The 22,773-nt window shown below is 44.0% G+C and overlaps 1 protein-coding gene across 1 annotated transcript in view; it reads right to left on the bottom strand.

Annotated features, from left to right (window-relative positions):
• Positions 1-12,649, bottom strand: part of TTLL7 (tubulin tyrosine ligase like 7) — a 93,933-nt gene extending 81,284 nt beyond the window's left edge. The window contains exon 1 of the mRNA XM_084848228.1: positions 12,196-12,649. The gene's annotated coding sequence lies outside the window, so the exon portion shown is untranslated. The remainder of the gene's footprint in view (positions 1-12,195) is intronic.
• Positions 12,650-22,773: the final 10,124 nt, after the last annotated feature.

Genomic DNA, 22,773 nt, shown 5'->3' with positions numbered 1-22,773 from the left:
TTCAGCCCTCAGCCAGAAAGCGGCTCAGCGCCTGCCCTAAGGGATCTCTGTGCATGGTTATCAACATATAGATGAGTACCCTTCATTGGTACCTCCTCCTCACCCCTTTCAGTGAAAAAAGCAGGCAGGGAATTAGAATGATAGGACAATGGGAAGGTTAGCATTCAGCAGTGGGCTGCAAAAGTGAGAAGGAAACAGGCACCATTTTCTGTGAGTAGGTTTATTTATTTATTTATTTATTTGAAGTATTTTTATGCTGCTCCTCAGCCAAAAAGGCTCTCAGAGCGGCTTACATACAATCAATTAAACAAGGCAGTCCCGGGCTACAGGCTTACAGTCTAAAAAGACACAACACGCAAGGAAAAAGGAATGGAGGGAGAAGAGTGTGTGGGGGGGGGGATTAATTCTTTTAGCAAGGCTGATGGAATGGTCCTGTTCTCCCTCTCTTTTCCCTCAACTCAGCCTGCTGGTGGTGACAGTTGAGGGAGAAGGAGTGAAGCCTTCATGAGACAGGTTTTCAGCAGGGCTGGGGGAATGGCCTTGCTCTCCCCCTGCTCTCCCTCAGCTAAGTTTTCTGAAATGGCTGCTGGTGGTGACAGTTGAGGCAGAAGGAGCGAAGCCTTCATGAGGTAGGTTTTTAGCAGGGCCAGCGGGATGGCCCTGCTCTCCCTCTCATCTCTCTCTTCTCTGATAGCCAGGCACTACCGCATCACCCAGAGCATATAGGCAAATGGCATCTGGTTGGCAACTGTGGAAACACAATGCTGGATTAGATATCCCTTTGGTCTGATCCAGCAATGGCTCTTCTTAAGTTCATAACTATGCTCCTGGCTAATGCATAATATATTACAGATTTAAAAGGGTAGGAAGAAAGCCATGTCATTAGAAGCACTAGTAATGCAATAAGCACTGGGGGAATGACTCCGTATTTTGGTCTCCATTTCATAGGCTCAGTGCATTACAAGAGTGTTAGACTTCCTTAATATCAGAGGGGGGGGGGGTGCTACAGTGCTTTTCTGGCCAATTACGGATGTGGACGTGACTGAACTTATACTTCCAGGCCTACACCCTTCCTGACAGCTTCTCTGGACTATTAACAAAGAAAGCTGACAAGGCTTCAGAAACATCCATATTATGGCATTACTTCACATTATCGGCAACAAAAACTTTGCCTTTTTCATTGTAATTAATGTGGCACAATCTGAATAATCAATTATGTTTGAAAAGAAAAAGAAAAAAATTAAACTGGCAGAAGAACAGAACACATCAATACCAGCACAGAGGACTCTGTCTGACAGGCTAAACAGATTGTAGCTTTTTCAGAGAACTGGAGGAGATTTGAAAGTGAGATTGCTGTTCATGATGCCTGCACTTTCCCCACTTTCATCTCTGGTAAATAGGTTTTTGTATTGTTTCAAAAACCTGCAAAACCTGCTTGACCATAGGCAACAGGGGGACAGAAGCAATGTCTCTGTTGTTTACCATGGGAACAGATGCCTTTCTCATGCTATTTTCAACTCTCCTTTAAAAAAAACAAAAACACCTTATTTCCTGTTTCCAATCTTAAGAACTTTCTCTATCACTTTCTCTGCCAGAGAATAGAAAGCACCAACATCAAAATGCAGTGGCACCAACTAGGAGACACTGGCTGTGTTTGGACACACACATCCTGCCTTATCATGGTGAGATATATACTAGCTTTGTGGCTGCATGCTCTGTCCTCATGCCATGCCTTCCCCACTCCCTTCTTGGTACACCATGATGGAAGACTTCCTGGGTTCATTAACCATAGTTATGATGGGAAACTATGGTTACTAGGACTGGAGCAAGGCGGAATCTGAAACCATATTTTGGTTTCAGACCCTGGCTTACTCTGAACCTGGTAAGCATGTAACAAGAAACTATGGTTAATTAACCCAGGACGTCTTGACTCATGTTGCACTGAGAAGGAAACAGGAGGGGTGGCATGAGGATAGAGAATGTGGGCACAAGGCTCATGCATATCTCAGCTTAGTAAGTCAAGATATGTAAATCCAAACCAGGCCAGTCCCTGATTTGTCAGCCCCGAACAAACCACGGCTAGTGAGGCAAGTCAGGTTCAGAGGTAAACAAACAAACCAGCTAAACAAACCATGGTTTTCATGTTACATCCAAGCCAACTCATTTCCACAGTGAGAACAATACTACTAAATCCTGCCTAGAGGTTGCTATATTCTCTTGTTTCCCCCTACAGGTTACTACAGCCAGAGAAGGTCAGAGTAGCATCTCCTGATAAAGAAAAATTATTTGACCTTTAAGAGTTCTGGTGTCTCTAAGCTCCAGGGCCAAGACCACCCAAAATGTAGTAATATCAGGATCATCTGGGCAGGGACTTTGACAAAGCACATTTTTATATATCCATCAAAAAGGGTAGCCAGCAATTATGGTGCTTTCAACTGATTAGTGATTTTAATGAAACACATTCCAAATAAACCAGCCAATCTTAATGCACCGCCTTGGTTATTTTTTTTCAAAGGTTTTCATGTTTTTAATTACTGTCACCAGGTTGCAGAAGCAACGTAAGTGTTGTGATTCAACTCATTAGTTCAAAAACTGTTGATCATGTAATCTAAAATAAAATAATAAAATAAAATCTACACAACTGCTAAGAAGCCATTTTTCCTTGCCCTTGGAGACAACTGAGACCCAATAAAGGCCTGAAAACACAAGATGTTGGAAGTCCATTATCAAATTGCCCATTACTTTAATTTTGCATTATGCACATGTGGATTGGATTGGGACTGTGGCATTAGAGGAGTAGAGATTAATCCTTTCCCCTTGTTCTGTTTTCCCCAATGTAAATCACCATCACCCTGAAGCTATTTGCCCCATTTCAAAGTTCTATCCCCAGTTGTTTTCCCCAGCATCAGGTGAACTTGGAGACATATGAACAAACATATGAAGTTGCATTATACTGAGACAAATCAAAGGTCCATATAGTTCAATATTGACCTGGTTTGCACAACACAATAAGCCATGATAGGTTGTCACTGTGGGTTGTTTCAGAGTGGCTTGTCATGACGTCTGAACCTGGAACATTTTTTTCATCATGGGTTGTTTTCCATGAACAAGCCAACCCATGGCTTGTTCAGGGTGGCTTGTTTTAAGAGTGGCTTGTTGTGACATCCAAACCCAGCAAGGAAACTTCATTGTGGGTTGTTGGGAACAGCTAGAGAGCCCACTGGCAAGAGCAGTGAAAACCCCTGCTGCTTCTTGCAATCTCTCTAGTGCTGCCACCATCCTTCCTCATCCCTTGTCAGTACCCTCCACCTCATACTCCTAAAAATCAAGAAGAATCAACACCAGAGAGTGGCCTGAACGTGTTTACAACCTTTAATTATTTTATTTTTAGGTCTTGTGCAAGTGTTCACATTTGAAAGTATTCTGCTATGAAATTTGCATAATTTTCCCTGCTGCTTTACTGCTCTGCCATGAAATTGACATATATTTACCAATCCACCCCACTTGTCTGCCTTGAAATTTGTGTATCTTTACCAATCCTTCTTACTCCCTGCTCTGCCTTGAAATTTGGATATGTTTACTGATCCCACTCGCTCCCAGCTCTGCCTTGAAATGTGCGTATCTTTACAGATCCACCTCACTGCTCTGCCTTGAAATTGACGTATTTTTACCAATCCCCATCATTGCTCTGTAGCCCATATGTATACCTGACAACTAACAACAGAGACCAGTGGAGCCAAATGACACGCAGGTGTTCCCTCCCAAGGCAAATATGGAAGAGGAGGATGAAATTGACAAGGACATTGACAAGAGGGGGATATTGGTATGCTGGGCTAAACAGCACACAGGCGTTCTTGTGCAAGACCCTGAATTTTAAAGAAAAGTCTGTGAACAGACTACCACATTCATAAGGGTGCAGAAAATTCTTTGCATTTGGCAATCTGATGCAGGAGCAGGGGAGAGGAGCTTCCCTCCTGAGCCAACACCCGCAGTGGACCAATTGCAGAAAGAGTGCTGATGTAGCAAACAAGGAAACAAGGATTTCTGCTTCAAAGGTACCTGAGATATGTGCCAGGAGTGGACTGGAGGACTGAGAAGAAAACAAGCCATTTCAAGCCACAGAGCACCCAAACATCTGTCAGAAGTAACAAGCAAACCACCAACCCACCGTGGCTTATTCTCAAGGTACCTTAGCATGAAAATGTAGTGACTGGCAGCAGCTCTCCAAGGTTTCAGATGGAGGTCTTTCCCAGGCCTACCTGGAGGTGTTGAGGACTGAACATGGGACCACCCATAAGCAGAGACCATATCGGGTGGTCCACATTTTCAATCCAGGCTCTAAATATGCCACATTCAGAAGCTGGGATCTTAATGGCAAAACGTCACACATGGGAGATACAAGCACAGAATGAATTCACTGCTCTGTATGAATGGAAATGGAGGCTCTGTGTATTCAGACACAAGCTATACTCCACATTGCACAGTGAGCATGCCTGGCTAGCTGAGCTTAACTATCTGGCACATAAAGAAAAAAAGGAAATAAGTTTTATATTCTAGATCTGTGCTAGGAGCAAGCATAAAAAAAGTGAGCCTGAAGAGCAACTATTCAGACATTGAGGCTACAATCCTAGCCACACTTGCCTGTGAGTAAGTCTAATTGAGCTCAATAGGATTTACTGTTGAGTAGACATGCACACGATTGTGCTGTTAGAATTTTCTGGAAATCAGAGGCTTGGGATGAATGTGCTCTCTCAACCATAGCTCAATCACCCCAAGCATAGCCCTGAAAAATGCAGTTCAATTTACAGACTAATTTCAAGCTGCCTCCAAGCTACAAGAATAATAACAACATGGCAAGGTCAACTGGATCATCATTCCACATTATGCCTTGAAGTGGCAGAGCCAGAGTTCAGCCCCATGCCAGCACAGCCACTAACAAAGTTAGCAGTATAGGGTTGTCCTTCTATATTTACAAAAATCAACATTTAAAAACAAAGATGACCTGAAGAAAGCAGTGCTGTCAGGGCAGACGTCCATGCTCCACTCAGCAGAATGAGCGAGAGGCCCCCCAAATGCAACAGGGCTCACTTTCCATATTTTGAAATAAGTAATACACATGACCATCTAAAGTGGTGTGGGGGGCGAGCATAGGACTATTAATTCCAGAATAGGGATGCTTGCCTTGCCTCATTCTCGCTCCCAAGCATGAGTGCCTTTTTTTTCACAAACAGAAAAGGCAGACAGTTTACCAAGCACACATACCAAATGCGCACTTTCATCCCATATGCAAAAACATGAAAATGTGGGTTGGGGGGGGGGAATGTGCATTTGCAGAAGTGTTCACTTGTGCAAGTTCATTTGTGACCCTGAGAAGCAGAATGCACAAGATCTCTCAGTTAAGTTGATACTTTCTTCATGAGGGGAGTGAATAAAGAGTGGGCGAGTTTTACCCTGGATACAGTCCTAGTAACAAACTAAATAGTACCTAAGTGGTTAGAGTGTGGTGTGGTGTAGTGGCTAGAGTGTTGGACTGGGAGTCGGGAGATCTGGGTTCTAGTTCCCAATTGGCCATGGAAGCTCACTAAGTGACTTTGAGCCAGTCACGGACTCTCAGCCCAACCTACCTCACAGGGTTGTTGTTGGGAGGATAAAATGGAGAGGAAGATTGTGTATGCCACCTTGGGTTCCTTATGGAGGAAAAAAAGGCAGGATATAAATGTAATAAATAAAGAAGTGATGACCTAAAGCTCCTTTTGAAGGATTGAAATTTTAGATTAAACGTCCCCTTCTCCTCTCCATCGTATCCATCCAGACTTAACGCCTTAATTAAGATCAGTGTAAAAATAATCCCCAAGCAGAATGACAGCACAAAGAGGAACCCTGGCAAATTCTAATCTTCAGCTCATACACCACGTAAACAGTCAAAAGCAGCCTGTGGGAATGAACTTCTTTAGATAGATACCATATCACAACTACCTACAAATTTTAGTGACATGCCAAAAAGTCCTCTCTACAGGAAGTATACCTTGGTGAAAAGTTCAGCTGACAGGAACAGAGTTATTCAAACAGGCTTGCCCTGTACCATAAGCTGAACACATATTATGTGCTTTATCTTCAAAATGTGCTTACCAGGGTTGACTGTCCAGGGTTGACTGAGGTAAATGTTGCCCCCAACATTTACCTCAGAGTTCTAACCAGTCAAAATTTCCGAGAACAGCTGCTCTTCTCACTGGTACAACTGCTTCTGGCATTACCAAAACACCAGGAGAGGGCGTCAGCAGGGCCTTGTCTTGCTTTTTAAAAAAATAAAATAGGTCAGTTCAACCACCATTCTTCAATAGTTTCATGCTTTTTGCTCTAGTTTGCTTTGGAAGGAGAGAGTGTTTCATGTACCGTATTCACAGTGTCAGTAAAATGAAATCTATTATTAAAATCAAATTCAGTCACAACTTTAAAGGAGCTATCCAAGGTGCTTCTGACTGAAACCCAGAACGGATTCATTGCCCCACTGACATAGGAGCCACTGGCCTCCACTGATATATAGATATAGATATATACATGCACACCTGTCAACATAACACTTCATGCATCTGATGAACTGGACTGTAGCCAGTGAAAGCTTATGCCATAAGGATTTAAGGTGCCATAAGACTCTAAGGTGCCATAAGACTCTTGTGTTATAAGCCTATGCACACTTATATGGGAGTAAATTCCATTTAACTCAGTTGGACTTACTTCTGAGTAGACTTACATAGGATTGCTCTAACAGTTGTTTTTGCTACAACAGACTAACAAAGCTACCCCTCTGGAAACTAATTTATCTTTTATCCAAAGTCTTAGGGGCTTTATCCCCAGCCATTTTGTCTTCAGGAGTGAATGTTCAAATGATGCACCCAAAATGAACTTTGCCTGTATGAATTATTATCCCTGTTTCTCCTTAAAACAGCCCACACACACACACTCCATGCACCTGTGTTTTAAGGAGGCAGGTGTGATGTGACTCACATCTGATATCTCAAACATGCAATTTGTACTTGAATATCCACACTTGAGTACAAAAGTCTCATTAGAAATCAATACTCCAGCCTTGGGCAAACTGCAAAAATACTGTTGTTTTGCTGATGCTGCTGAACTTTAGAAGGATCTTATAGTGAGGCAGTGAAGAGAGGAAATTCCCTCTGAAAAAGGGTGCTTCCAGACAGACAGCTGCTAGCACCACCAGTGAAAAGACACTGTGTAGCTGTTCTCTTTCTCTCCTTTACATATTTTCTGTGGTAAGAAAAGAAGACAAAAGCGGTGGTGGGAAAATACAGGAGGGCTACAAATAGAAAAGGACATTGTCTGGACTCCCTGTAAAATTCCATGAATGAGACAGGCCAATTGCACAATGAAAGCCTCATCTGGAAGCACCTAAAGTTAACTTACAGGTATTAAAGAAATAAATGGATCAAATGTCAACTCCAATTCATTTTCTTGCCACCAATATTCTCAATTCCCAAGGCTAAAGCTTAACTAGCTATGGCAAACCTAGACAGCATAGTAAGAAGCAGAGACATCACCTTGCCGACAAAGGTCCGTCTAATCAAAGCTATGGTTTTCCTAGTAGCAACGTATGGCTGTGAGAGCTGAACTATAAGGAAGGCTGAGCGCCGAAGAATTGATGCTTTCGAACTGTGGTGCTGGACTGCAAGGAGGTCAAATCAGTCAATCCTAAAGGAAATCAACCCTGACTGCTCATTGGAAGGACAGATACTGAAGCGCAAATATTTTGGCCACCTAATGCAAAGAGAAAACTCCCTGGAAAAGACCCTGATGCTGGGAAAGATTGAAGGAAAAAGGAGAAGGGGACGGCAGAGGATGAGATGGCTAGATAGCATCACCGATTTATTTATTTATTTATTTATTTATTAATCGCCCATCTGACTGGTCACCCAGCCACTCTGGGCGATGTACAACCCACCATAAAACAATTTAAAACAATAAAATTTTACCATAATTTTTTTTTTAAAAATACCCTAACCCACCCCAAATGCCTGCCTGAACAACCACGTTTTTAATGCACGATGGAAGCTCATTAAAGAGAGGACATGACGGAGTTCCCTAGGGAGGGAGTTCCACAGAGTGGGGGCCACCACAGAGAAGGCCCTCTCCCTCATCCCCACCAGTCTAGCTGTCCTGGCTGATGGGACAGAGAGAAGGCCATCTGAGGCTGATCTTGTTAAGCGGCCTGTCTGGTGTTGCTGAAGGCGCTCCTTAAGATAGGCTGGGCCGGAACCATATAGGGTTTTAAAGGTCAAAACCAACACCTTGAATTTGGCCCGGAAAACAACTGGTAACCAGTGCAACTCCTTCAGCACTGGAGTGATGTGATCTCGCCGGCGGCTGCCTTTAATCAGGCGAGCCGCCGCGTTCTGTACCAGCTGCAGCTTCCGAACCGTCTTCAAGGGTAACCCCACGTAGAGCGCATTACAGTAGTCTAAACGAGAGGAGACCAGGGCATTTACTGCCGATGGGAGCAGATGGTCGGGAAGGAAGGGGCACAGCCGCCGTATCAGATGGAGTTGATACAGCGCTGTCCGGCTCACAGCTGACACCTGAGCCTCCATGGACAGCTGGGAGTCCAAAATGACCCCCAGGCTGCGGACCTGGTCTTTCAAGGGTAGCCGTACCCCATTCAACACCAGGTCAACATCCCCCAGCCTCCTCTTGTCTCCCACCAAAAGTACCTCGGTCTTGTCAGGGTTGAGCTTGAATATGAATGCAGTGAATATGAATTTGAGCACACTCCGGGAGAGAGCGGAGGACAGGAAGGCCTGGCATGCTATGGTCCATGGGATCATGAAGAGTTGGACACGACTTAATGACTGAACAACAAAAGCTTAACTATTACTGTTAAAGAGGCAGTTGCTATGACATGGGACATTCAGAAATCACATATCAATCATGCAAAGTATGACATATTTCAACTCTAGAACTGAAGCAACCAAAATGTGTGTGTATGCTGAAAAGACGCTGAAGAAAATCACACCACTGAACTTGTGGGGGTCATGTAAGGATCCACCAGAGACTATTGACAATCAGTTGTCTGGACAGCAGCTGCCTCTTCTACGGATACTGAAAGATATATTTTTTCGACAATCTTTCAAAACTAAGAAATCAATTGGTAATTGAAAAAGCAGGAAAATATGTCCATCTTTTGCAGTTTAGCACTTCTGTCTAAGAAACTAGTGATCCAACAGAAGCTTGTACTGCCCACCACTGTTTTTATGGCACTCCTTCACGTGGCATTTTATGGCCATCTATACGGTTCCAGTAATTCAGTGGAGAGTGTGGAACAAAGGGTGATTAGATCACATGGCTTGGAAACAACAGAAGAGGTAACCTGTCTGTTTCAAAGTTACTTTGCAACAGAGAATACAAAACCCAGTGTCTCTGACAAAGCATCTTCACGCAAAATGCATTGCGCCTCTAATAAATGACACATTGCTAGTACACCTTGGCAGTTCCTTATTCTGCCATTTTCATATGAGTGCCTTTCTTCCATCCCTCCCACTCAGGGCCTTGGGCTATTTTATAACTGGGGGACAGTACTACTTTTTAAATTGTTATTTCTATTATTGATTATTTCTATAATACCAACTAAATACATGGTGTTTTACAAAGAACAGGTTTTACAGTTCCCTGCCTCAAGGGTCTTACAGTCTAAAAACAGACATAGGAAAACACCAGAGGAAGGTGAGGAAATGAGGCAGGTGTAAAAAAGGAAGAATTCATAATGGTTTTGATTACATGTACGTTGACCTAGTTGTGCCATAGGCTATTGGGACTGGAGATAGAGGACATTTTCTTTCCCCTAGCCTCTTGCGTACAGGAATTGGTCTTTGAAAATTTGGCAACCGTAAGATGGAAGCATCAAACGGAGATATTTCTTCTCTTTATAGGAAGTGAAAGAGTCCTCTACAACCGAAACATCAGAATCCATCAGAGACACATAATAAAAAGATTACAATAAAAATCAGTTATTCACAAGTTCTTGCATCAGATTATTCTAAGTGCTGTAGCATACATAGTCCCATAAAATGTGGTGTGAAGGACTGCTTTATAGACAAATAACGACAAAGGAGGTAACACTGACCAAGGGGAAAGATGACTGATGGACATGGAAGACCTGGGTTCAAGTTCCACCCATGCTACTGCATCAGTGCCTCCTAAGGTCAGCATCTCTCAGTTCTTCAACTGTTTAATGGCCCTAATAGTGGCCTACCTTACATGGATGTTGCAAAAATGAACACAGCTGAAAAGCACTTTGCAAATTAACATGCTGCATAAACAACAATAATTGTACAAACTGATAACAGTAATGTGTCTCTTTCCCTTAATTTACAGCCAAGTAGTTCTTCTCACTTTACTAGACATATCTGTACTTGAATGCAGCATTTTACAAGACTCAGGCTGCATTCCTTTACCTACTCACCTGAGAGTGCCAATGAACTCAATGGGGCTTACTTCTGAGAAACATGTATAAGATTGTTAAGGACTATTTTACCTACAAGGCTGAATATAAGTTCTAAACCTCTCTTCACAAACATCTACAATTTTTCAGGGGGGAAAAAAAAGAAGAACAAAGACATGAATACAGTCCTTCTTCAAATATCTCATTACACACTTTGTCTGAAATGCCCTGTAAATTCTTCTGAAAATAATTTTATTTCCCAACTCATTTAAAATAGCGCATCAAGTCCTGAAGTTTCCACCTCTTAAAATAATCCCATCACATTCTGCTGTGTAATCAGTGTGACAGTATCCTTGCTTGCAACGCAGAAGTCATTTGCTGAGTAACAATCCCATTTGTCCTCCAAAGGGTTATTTGACTTCAACTACACTAAACAGGAACACAGAGATGGAGATCATTTTGACCATTTCTTTTTTTGCACAGCAGAAACAGTTCTAATAACGTAATAATATATTTGACATTTGCACAGCACTTTCAAGCATTCAAAATGCATTACCCAGTTGCCATCCTTACAACAACCACCCTGTAAGGTAAGTATAATCATTCCCCTATATTAAAGATACTTTCTTCTGAATGATGGGACAACCGTTTCCATAGGATACTTCTCTTTATCATTCAAAACAGCAAAAGTCAGCCTACTAGAGGCGTGTATACATCCCACATCACCTCTGTGAAATTTTGTGTATATACATTTCCAAAACAAAAAGCAGAAAGATATACATTTGTTGTCTACATAGCAAGAGGAGTTGGGGGGAGGGGGGGTATACATGAATGACCCCCACTGCAACCTAGTACATTTTTGTAGGCATAAACCAAGCACTATCATACAGGTACCTCAGTCTTACCAGAATGAAGATTGCATTTTACATGCAGGCATATTGCACTGAAGCTAAATATCTTCAAGTCATCAAAAAATATTTTTAATGCTTTGATCTGACAAAACAAATTCAATAAAGATTCCAGAATCAAACAAATTTAATCAAATGCATGTCACAATCCGGGTCTAAAGGCAATCGATTTATGCATTCCTAATTTGGGCACCCACTGCTGCAATCCTATGTCCCACCCTGGCATTGCTTAGGAAAGGAAACGTTCCTGGATTATGCCTTTTATCTGCAGCAACATCTTTGAGATCAACTGTGCTGCTAAACCCTCGGAGGAGCAAAACCTTGCCCATCGGAGAACCCAGCGGCGGTAGAAAAAGGGAGAAGCTCGCCCCCGCCACTCCCCCCACCCAAACAAATACATCCCTAAAAGAGCCAAGCAGACCTTAGCCATCTGTCCATACAACAAAGCAAGATTAACAACCCTGCGGACGGGTGAAAGCCATCCGACCACCCTCAGAGAGGGCAAGAAGGAGAGGTCAACTGGGAAGGCCCCTGACGGCGTCCCTTCTGATGCTGCGCCCTCCTCCAGCTCCTCTCTGCCCTTCTACTTGCAGAGAGCGGTGCTGAATCATCACCAGCAGCAGCCTCCGCTCTGGGCTCTCCCCCGCCCCCCCCCCTTTGATGACACCCACCTCTCGTGCTGGAGCATCAGTTTCAGCCCTGCAGCCCCCCCCCCCCCCCCGCGAGACATTGACGGAGAGCGACGGGGGCGGAAGGGAGGATGCTGAAACGATCTGTCGTGCTAGAATCCGAGACTGGAGACAGGGGCACAAAGGACAGGGCTTTCTTCTTTACCTGCGAGTCGCGACGGCGCTCCCGTGGTCCTCTCAGGGGGGGCTAGATCCCGCCGGCTCCTCCGGGCTAGATTATGGCAACAGCCAAGCGCAACCAACTCGCCGCCGCCTCTTTCGCCTCTTTCGCCGCCGCCGCCGCCTCCTCAGTAGCTCGCGTTCCAACCCGTCTCCCTGCGGCAGCGGCAGCGGCATCTGCTCTGGAGCCTACCAAGGGCCGGGCGCACTGAAAGCGGGGATGTTTCAGCGGAGCGGAGAGGCCGGAACGAACCATTCCTACCCGGGGGGGGGGCGGCGGCGGCGGCGGGGAGACTTACTGCAGAAAGACACGGGTTTTCGAGGGCGCTGCGCGATCGGCGGCCGGGAGGCGGCTGGCGGGCGAGCAGCCCTGCTTCGTGCCAAGAGGAAAGCGAAGGGAGAGCATCTGCTCCAGGCGCCCTTCTTGCGGCGACCGCCCCGCCCCGCTTTCTGCCGGGGAAATGGAAAGGCCCGCCTCAGCCGGCTCGCCCGGGGAAAATGCAAACAGACGTCCGACCTAGCAACCGGAGGGGCAGGGAGGGCCCGGGCTCACTTTGTGGTCAGCGCAGGGGCTTCCAGCCTCCGTCTGCAGGGCTCGGCTCCCGAGGTGCGCTGGACTCGGCCTCGAGCAAGGTTGACGTCGGTGCCCTCCCGCTAACCTGTAATTGACACGCACATGCATGACGCTCGAGCCCACGCGTGTTTTACTCGTAAGTAAATCCCACCGATTTCATGGGACTTGCGCTCAAGTAAGCGTGCACGGGGGTGCAGCCTCGTTCTTCTCTGCACTCTCTCTGTTACTCACAGCCGCGCACACACCAGTGGGTTTTATTAGCTGTTTTCTTGCTAACACGACACCTCTACATTCCTTTCTCCCTCACAGTTTAGCTTACATAGGTGATATTACTCTCGGTGGAGAGTTGTACTCAAACATCGCCACTCTCTTCCTTCTAGATACAAACAAACCAACAGCCCCACTAACCATGCAGTCCTGAGAGAGATCTGCTCAGAAATCAGTCCCATTGAATTCAATGAGGTTTACTCCCAGGACAAGATTGCAAGTTGGAATCCTATACCCACTGACTTGGGAGTTAGCCCAATTGATCCCAATGGGGTGGAGTAGACAGGGTGGTCGATCACCTTGTTGGTGGGCAGATGGATAAGGATGGTGCAATTGAGTTTCTTCTTACTTTTCCAAGGCATGCTGAAATATAGAAGATTTGAATTTGCACCTGTACTTTTAAAAAAGGAAACAGTGGATTATCTAAACTAGATGAGTCTTCCCCAACCTGGGACCCTCCAGATGTGTTTGACTGCGTGGCCATGCTGGATGGAGATAATGGGAATTGTAGTCCAGTACATCTGGAGAGCCCCAGGTTGAGGAAGACTTGTGTAGAGTAAAATGGTACAATCTGCTGTAAGTATACAATATACCTACCACTTAACTTTACTCCCCAAAGCAACGAAGATTACCACGCCAAAAAAAAAAGCTATAAAAGCCAAACAAAACAAAAGACAGCTGCACCCATCTTTATAGTTCCCAATATGTTTTGAGATTCTTCTCTTAATCAAGGGCAACTGATTTCTTCAAAACTTCCAAACGCTGCTTGGAACACCTGGTTTCTTACATCAGTGAGTTAGAAGCCAGGATTTCTAAGCATTATTTGGAAGTTTTGAACACATCACTTGCCTTGATAAAGAGGAGAATCTCACAACATATTGGGAACTATAAAGATGGGTGCAGCTGTCTGCTGTTTAACTTAAGGTCACACCCCAAACTGGCATTTCTTCCCTTCCCACTGCATTGCATAAATTCCCTGTATTTCCCCCAACAGTTTCCACTGTTTCTGCATGCAGATAATTGGAGTAGAAAACTCCTCCTGGCACTGCTGTACCTCAAGGGAATGGATATCCGCTGTACCTCAAGGGAATGGATATCCATATCTATTGATACCTCAATGGATATCCTTCAACACCCTCCCTGCCAAGTGGCAAGAGAATGCCTCCCAACCTGATCGCAAATCAAAATCCTTCCTGGTCCCACCATCACAGCAATCTGCTCAAAGTGATCCCAAGAGCACTGTAGTGCTATTACTAGCTTCCCCTTAACAGCTTCTGGTCACCTAAGTAGCTCTTACATAACTGCCCTCCAATCACCCTCCTGCTGTATTAAAATGAAGGGGAACTGCTAGGTAAAGCCGGCACATTTCCTTTACTACTTTTCTCTCCTGCCTCTCTGTGAATTCTTTACTTTGAACCATAAATGGTGCAAGTGTCAAAACACAAAGTTTAACCTAAAACTCATCCGGATGAGAAGGAAAAGACTGGAGGAGGACAGATCTCTTTGCCCTGTGCCTGTTCTCAGAGGAGATGCTATAAAATTCAGTCTTCTTCCATTTACACTTAGTTCCTTTGGTGCTGATTGGAGACAAGTCCTCCAGCTTGGACATTTCTTATAGTGCAAGTCTATACATGTCTACTCAGAAGTAAACTCCACTGTGTTCATTGGCACTTACTCCCAAGTACGTGTGTATAGGATTATAGTCTTAGGGCTCAATCCTATTCAGATAGGCAGCTGCCTCCGAACTTATTATGGGCTATACTTTAACTTTGAGGAACTAAAATTAACATATTCCACCACCTGACACTGTTTAATGGCTTGATTTACTATGATAATTAATATAATAAAAATTGGGGCTCCTGCTAGAGTTTCAGCACTCAGCCCTCAATCTACCCCTGCTACTCCTAGAATAAAATGTACAACTAGGTTCATTTTGGCCAGGGATGAGTAACCATTGCAGAGTCAGGAATTGCACTATCCCCTGTGGAAACCTTTGGGGGGAGGCACCTGAGTGGGTGGGATGGGGGGCAAGTAGGGCAGCAGACACATACAATCACACACCCATTCATTCATTCATTTATTCTCTCTCTCTCTTACACACACACACACAAACACACACACACACAGCGCCCCCTCGCACTCCTCACCCCATCCCAGAAATCAGGGTTTGGCCAAGATATTTTACTGCCTGAGACAAAGAACAAGAAGGCACCCCTTCTATTTTCTAGGGATGTTGGAGAAATCTGAAATGGGTTGAAATTACTTTGGATTTCTTCTAATCCAGTCGATGGCTTCCACATCAGCCCAGCATCTGTGGGATTGGCAGATTCCATGGACACACAGCTTTTTTTTAAAATCTACAAAATTTGCATAAATAAATTCATAGACATAACCACAAGTTAGACAAAGAATAGTATGCGGTTCAGAAATATTAAGATAATGAATACGCAATTTTAAGACTTTTAAAAAAAATCTGTAGATTGTTACGTAAAATTCTGAGCTCCTGTAATGGCAGAGAATTTGTGTTCTTTGGTGCAAATTTATTTATGTAATATTCAGAGTGAGGGGGAAAACATCCGATTTCATGGGTTTGTGAACAACCAAGGGGAAAATTACATACAATCTACATACAAACTCATGCAGGACAGATTAAATAAAATCTGAACATCCCCTACTACGTACAAAAGCTGACTAGCCTGGCCGCTGAATCTGTCTTCAACACTGGCAATGGGGACAGTGTCCTTCGCCATATCTGAAGGTATAAGGCTAGTGTGGGGCAGGCCGCAAGCCACATATCTTTTTCTTTCAATACCTTGCTGCCACCTCCCAGTATGTGCTGCCTGAAGCAACTGCCTCACTCTGCCTAATAATCCTGACAAAGATTTCTGTTTTGCACTGGGGAAGCAGCAAACTGCTCCCCATCACCCAGCTGATGCGTGATCAAAGAAAAGCAGACGGGGCACCCAGAGCTCTGCAGACTGCACAGAGAGCACTCAGGGCCACATGCAGGCTGTAGGTTGTCCATATGTGATTCTGGCTCTCAGAATCACCACATGTGATTCTGCAGGATTGCAGGCAGGATAACGATAACATTTCATTCCATGCACAAGGATGCTTTCGCATTTCGTACTCCATATATTAATCTTTGGGGAGTGCAGTCTTACTAAAATTCAAAGGCACCAATAGAGTTTCATTAAGGAATGGTTTACATCTTTACCACCAGCTTAAGCAACTTGTAAAATGTCTAGAAGACAGCTTGGAATTTTATGTAACTAACAGCACAACGCATGTCTTCTCAGAAGTCCCAGTGAGTTCAACAGGACTTGCTTCTAGGTGAGTGGGTATAGTGTTGCAGCCTAAGAAAAAAATCACTTCAGACATTCCTCTTTTCTTTAACAGCCAAGATATTTCTCTCTCATGTGCATGCGCATGCACACATGGTACTTTCAGACAGAGTGGTCCTAGTGCTACCAAACAAAGGGCAGTGTGTAGCTATTCTGTTCTCTCCTCAACAGTTTCTTTTTCTGATAAGAAAAAAGACAGAAGAAGTGGTGAGAAAACAAGAGAGGGTTACAAATGGAAGATGACAACATCTGGACCCCTGTAAAATTCCATGAACAAGGCAGGAGGATTGTACGGTAAAGGCCTTATCTGGAAGCATACACACATACAGGTAGATAGATACCAGTCTTTGGCTCAGCATAACAGACCATAAGAGTCCAAATATCAATATTTTTCATAAAGAAATTGGGTTGGATGTAGATTAACACTGCAATCCTATAAACACTTACCTGGGAGTAAGTGCCATTGAATTAACCGGGGCATACTTTTGAGTAGATGTCTAATACAGCATAATCCTATACATGTCTACTCAGATGTAAGTTCAATGGGGCTTACTTCCAGGTAAGCTGGGATAGACTTGCAGCATAAGTCTGGATCTGACCCATTGGACTTTAAACTGGAACCAAGTGTCTAGGCTTTGATTCTTCGCAATCCAGAGGGTCAAGTGCTTAAAAGGGCTCATTTTCAGTGAAGTTCATCTATGCCACATGCTAACTCCTTGAACAGAAAAGGAAGCCCCACATATTATCAAGATAAATTGTAGTGTTGACTACAGTGTCACTACTGAAAGAGTGCATTTCTCAGAACATATTAGCAGAGAAATATTCGAAAAACATGATGTAGAAGCATGGTTTTAATGATTTGGGACCCCAAACCATATGATGTGTGAACAATCAATGCAATTTATTCTGCAATTTCTCTCCTTCCCCTTGTCAAACTGTCCTAAAATAAATAAGGACGCAATCCTATGCAGATAGATGGCTGCCTCCAAACTCGGAGGCGACCACCTATCCAGTGCAGGGCAGGAGAAGCATGGAGGGGATCATTCCCTCCGCGTTTTTCCTGTCCTGCATTTTTGGCTAGACAGCCGATTGCTGGTGTCTAGTCACAGGACAGCTGAGTGGGGGAGGAGGCTGCCGCCATATGACACACTGGATGTGTCGTACAGGCATTTCCACCCTCCCCGCCCTGGAACACCCCCCGGGAACACCCCATTTTGGTCGCTCCACACTTCTCTTGTGAGCACGGGGCTGTTCTGTGCTGCCTCCGAGGCAGCGTGGAAAGGGGGGGCGGGATCCGAGGGCGGTTCCTAGAAAACCAGATATCCTATGGCCGTCTAGCTGCTGACCAGTGGCCATAGGATTGCTCCCTCCATAAATAAAAAGGTACCATTCTAGATTAGTTTATGCTTGATAAAGTTCTTCAAATATAGCTTTAAATGAAACCCATTACAGCAATCCCATGATTCTCAGAATCTCCCATACTATGGTGCCAACTGTTGATATACCTAATTCTATGGAAAAGTAGTCACTTACAAACTGAACAGATAAACATGCAGTTCTGCATAATACTTTGCATGGAAAAAAGAAGACGAAAACTAAAAAGTCACTGTGGCGTTCCTGCCTGTTTACCAGTGTGAATACCTTTTCTATAAAGCCTTTCCCACAGCAGGCAACACCTTCCACCACACATGCTGGAACACTGCCACCAGGGCCTTTACCTCAGGTTCAACACCTTTACTTCTCAAGATGCGAGGTCACACTGGCTTTTTATTCTGACATATATTATTCTCTCATCATAGCTCTCTTTGGTAGCCATGAGCCGAGGGCATGGGATTTTGAAAAGAGAAATATTTATTATTTACAGAATTAAGGTGTTAAACAGTAAATAACCACTTTACTCTCCTCCTGTACATAAATCATTGAGTTACAATAATAAGTCACTTTAAAACCTTCTGCACACACGCACTCAATCCTCACTCTAATCTCATAAACACAGATCCTAGGCACTGTCTATGTCCTCACAAACCCTATCTATTTCTTCCCTATCTTGTCCCTATCTAAACTCCACAGGCACTGCTCCCTGTTTATATATCACACACCATTTTGCCCCCTCCCCCACTCAGCAAATCATCTCACATATGCAGATACAGCATAGTTCCTGTCACTCATATACCACTCTATAGATCTACTTACGAGAAAATACTAAGTCAGAAAATTAATGGAAATTGTGTTTTAATGTGCATTGCCTGTTTTGAAAAGATTTTTAAAATGTTATGTTATTCTTGAAATGGGTTATTATTGTCTTTGGAAATAAATGGATACAAACTGTTTTATTGTAAAGATGTGTTGATGTATATTCCTGTTTTTTGTATTGCTGTTCTCATGTTGTCAGCTGCTTTGGGGCACATCTATATGGAACAGCTGCATACAAATTAAAATTATGATGGTGACATTAACAAAGCAAAACAGTTTTGGTGGGTGAGTGGGTGGTCAAATTCAAACCACCTTCCAACCCACCAGTCACTATCTTGCCTTACAGCACGGATGGGGAACGTGTGGTCTTCCAGATGTTGTTGGGCTGCACTTCCCATCAGCCCTAGCTACATAGCCAGTGTTGAGGGCTGATGGGAGCTGCAGTCCAACAACATCTGGAAGACCACATATCTTCCATCCCTGTGTCTTACAGGTTTACAAGATTTCCTTTGCTGAGCAAATCTGGGGCTCCCTTAATGACATGTGGAAGTCTGAAGATGGAGGGGTTTATCACATTTCTACAACCCACTTCCTTTGTCAGCATTTCTCAGAGGCCAGTCATAAGGCTAAAGCAATTGTGTTCCCTTGAAAAGTAGCCATTTGAAGTTCTTTGCCACAGTTAAAATTGGTAGCTGGTAAAGCACAACTAACGTGAAAACAACTCCACAATAAATCTGATGCAAACAGTCATGGCAGGCTCTGTGCGTGAGCAAACATAATGACTTATTTTGTATGGCAAACTGTTGCTGTTACTCTGCCAAAGAGGTAAATAATGTAACTGTTTGACAACAAAAATGTGCTGTGTCGGTATTTCTCATTCCTTACGATCAGTACGAGGAAGCGTCCATATGTACCCAATGAATTATTCAGAATGGAAAGTGCTGGTGAATGTTGGCTTCCATCATTAGATAGATGCCCGTTAGAATTGCATTATATAGCATCTATACCCTTATCACAAAATATGAATGTAATGTGCATTGTTGATAAGAATTACTTGCATTTCATAGAAGTGCTATTCTTTATTTACTTACTTACTTACTTACTTACTTAAACTTACAATAAAAACAAAATGCCAATAGAAACCGTAGCTGGTCAGTTAAGGAATGCCTCCTGGAACAGTGCTGTTTTCAGGAGGTGCCGGAAACAACGCAGTGTTGGTGCCTGCCTGACTTCCAGGGGCAGGGAGTTCCAAAGAAAGGGGGCCACCACACTGAAGTCTCTTCTCTTGGTGGACTCCAGTCAGGCCATAGGTCCATGTGGAACCTCCAGGAGCATGCCCTCCGATGACCGCAGTGACCGGGCAGGTTGGTAAGGGAGATAATCTATGTATGCTAACTGTAAGTATGAAGTGATTAGCTATGTATGCTCTAAGCTAGCTTTAAGTGCAAAAATGTGTTCTTGGAATTGGGGCAAATAAGCTTGCCACAGGTGGGTTGGTTAGTTCTTGGAAGTAAAAAGCTCATTACCTCATTAAGAGATGGACCTTAACAAGGGTGCTTCTGAAGTAAGCTGTAAGCCTGGCTGAATTATGGAGGGGTCCTCCTGAGGTATTGAGTAGGTACTATTACTGAGTCCAAAAAGTCAAGGTGCATAGATGTGTGTTAAGATTAAACAACTAGAGCTATCCCTAGGTAGAATATTATAAGTGGTAAGATTTTGATATGGTTGACCAGAGAGATCCTGGGAGAACAAGAAGCCTACCAAGCATGATTACCTCAGTTCTGCCAACCATGCCTGCCAAATAGGTATCTAGAAGATCTTAATAGTGACTGGTTTATTGGTTGAGAGGAATAGAACTTTAATTTTACTAAGAAATATGCAAGCTACTATTTCTATTATGCTTCTAATCACCCTGATTGCATTGGTTTGCTTGTTTCATCATTGCAAAGCTTTGTTATTCTCTAATATTGTTTGAGCAATAAATCTAGACTTTGGGATACCACTTCGTGTTATCTGGCTTGAGAGGTGTTTCAGGGACCACAACCCATATAAATTACTTCTTGAAGGCCAGACCATTCAGCTGGGATTTATAGATCTGTTGCTGAGTGGGGTCTCTCCATACAGCTGCTGTTTTCTTTCTTGGTCAGGTGAGTCACAGACACACCTGTTCAGGTAAGAGAAATAAGCTAGTTGGATGGAGTGGGAATAGTTTAGCCTATTTCCAAATCCAGTCAGTCTTTGTCAGGAAGCAAGCTAGGGAATCAGGGTAGTTTCTATTGCAAGGGTGGGCAGAAAGTAGCTCTCCCGATTTTTAGGACTTCAACTCCCAGAAGGCACTGCCAGCATGGGCAATGGTCAGGAATGCTGGGAACAGAATTCCAAAACATCTGGAGAAACATTCTGCCCACCTCTGTTCTATTGAGTCTCCCCATCTACAGCTTAGCTGGAAAAAAATACTGGACAAACACACACACATCAAGCCAAATTCAAGTCCCACAGATCTGTTTGGAAGCAGGGAACTTCAGTAAACATTCAGCCAATCTCCACACCCAAAATCTATTGTGAGGAGGCTTCCCTCCCCAACACTATCCTACTCATACCTTTCCAAAAGCAGTATTCAGGGAAAGAGAGAAAGAGAGAAATTTCTCCCCGAAACTACTTCGGGGGGCCGAATATGTTGGCACTCGGCCCCCCGAAGTTTCGGGGAGAAATTCTCCCCCATCCCTACCCGCTCTACTACTCCTTTCCACCAGGTTCCAAGGAAGCTGTTTCTGTCCTTAACCAGTGTTTGGCATCAGTAATGGACTGGATGAGGGAGAACAAATTGAAACTTAATCCAGACAAGACTGAGGTGCTCCTGATCAGTCAAAAGGCAGATCAGGGAATAGGGATTCAGCCTGTGTTGTGCCTGTGTTCAACCTGGGTTGCACTCCCCCTGAAGACTTAGGTTCGCAGTTTGGGGTGCTCCTGGATTCAGCCCTAAGCCTGGATGCTCAGGTTTCAGTGGTGGCCAGAGTGCATTTGCACAGTTAAAACTAGTGTGCTAACTGTGCCCGTTCCTGGAGATGTCTGATCTGGCCATGGTGACACATCCCGTTTGGATTACTGCAACGTGCTTTATGTGGGGCTGCCTATGAAGAGTGTTCGGAAACTGCAGTTGGTTCAAAAAGCTGCTGCCAGACTGTTGACTGGGGCTGGCTACAGGGAGCATACAACTCCCTTGTTAAAACAGCATCACTGGCTTCCAGTCTGTTTCTGGGCACAATTCAAAGTGCTGGCTATGCCCTATAAAGCCCTATACGGCTCCAGTCCAGGTTATCTGAAAGACCGTATTCTCCCTTATGAGCCTGCCTGTGTTCTGAGATCTTCTGGGGAGGCCCTTCTCTCAGTCCCACCACTGTCACAGGCATGTTTGGTGGGAACCCGGGAGAAGGCCTTCTCGGTGGCTGCCCCCCAGCTGTGGAACACCCTTCCCTGGGAGGCTAGGATGGCTCCCTCCTTCATGTGTTTCTGGAAGCAGACTAAAACATTCTTGTTCCAGCAGGCCTTTGGGACATAGCTGGAACCTGTGGCTAAGCTGCTAAAATGCTGTTTTCATGTTTTAATATAATTTAAATTATATTGTTTAATTTTATATTTTAACTTTTGTATATTTTCATATGTTTTAATTGTATATGTTTTAATCTTTGTAAGCTGCCTTGTGTCCCAAAACTGGGAAAAAGGCAGGGTATAATTATTATTATTATTATTTTATGCATCAGGGACAAAAAAAATGACTTGACTGGGCTAGCGTGCTACACAATGTGACTTCGGAGGGTCACTATTGCTGCTCTACCTCAAGCAGCAAAATGCCAGCCCTGCCAGTTGTTCAACACAATTATCAAAACCCATGTATGTCACTATCAATCAAGATTAATCTTCCTTGCATGCCCACTGCACCCAGGACCCCCTCTTTCCTGGATTCTTCTCAGTGCTCTATCAATGGAATACCAACTTTTCATAGGCTACCATATATAGGGCTTGGCAAAAGAGAAAAGGAAATAGGAGAAAATGTGGGATTTGTGTATGTTTGAGTTTTCCATTAGTCTTCCCCAAAGGACTCCAGGAACAGGAACCATAGGATGTTTCCAGATGGAGGGCTCCTAGAGCTACCCATCAGAAGGCATTATGTAGCTGTTTCTTCTTG

Source organism: Heloderma suspectum, chromosome 4 (assembly GCF_057233095.1).
Source record: "Heloderma suspectum isolate Gila_16-S chromosome 4, 16-S_ref, whole genome shotgun sequence".
In the NCBI taxonomy this organism is placed as follows: Eukaryota; Metazoa; Chordata; class Lepidosauria; order Squamata; family Helodermatidae; genus Heloderma; species Heloderma suspectum.
The sequence above is the reverse complement of the archived record's forward strand: the minus strand, read 5'-3'. Positions and strand labels throughout refer to the sequence as shown.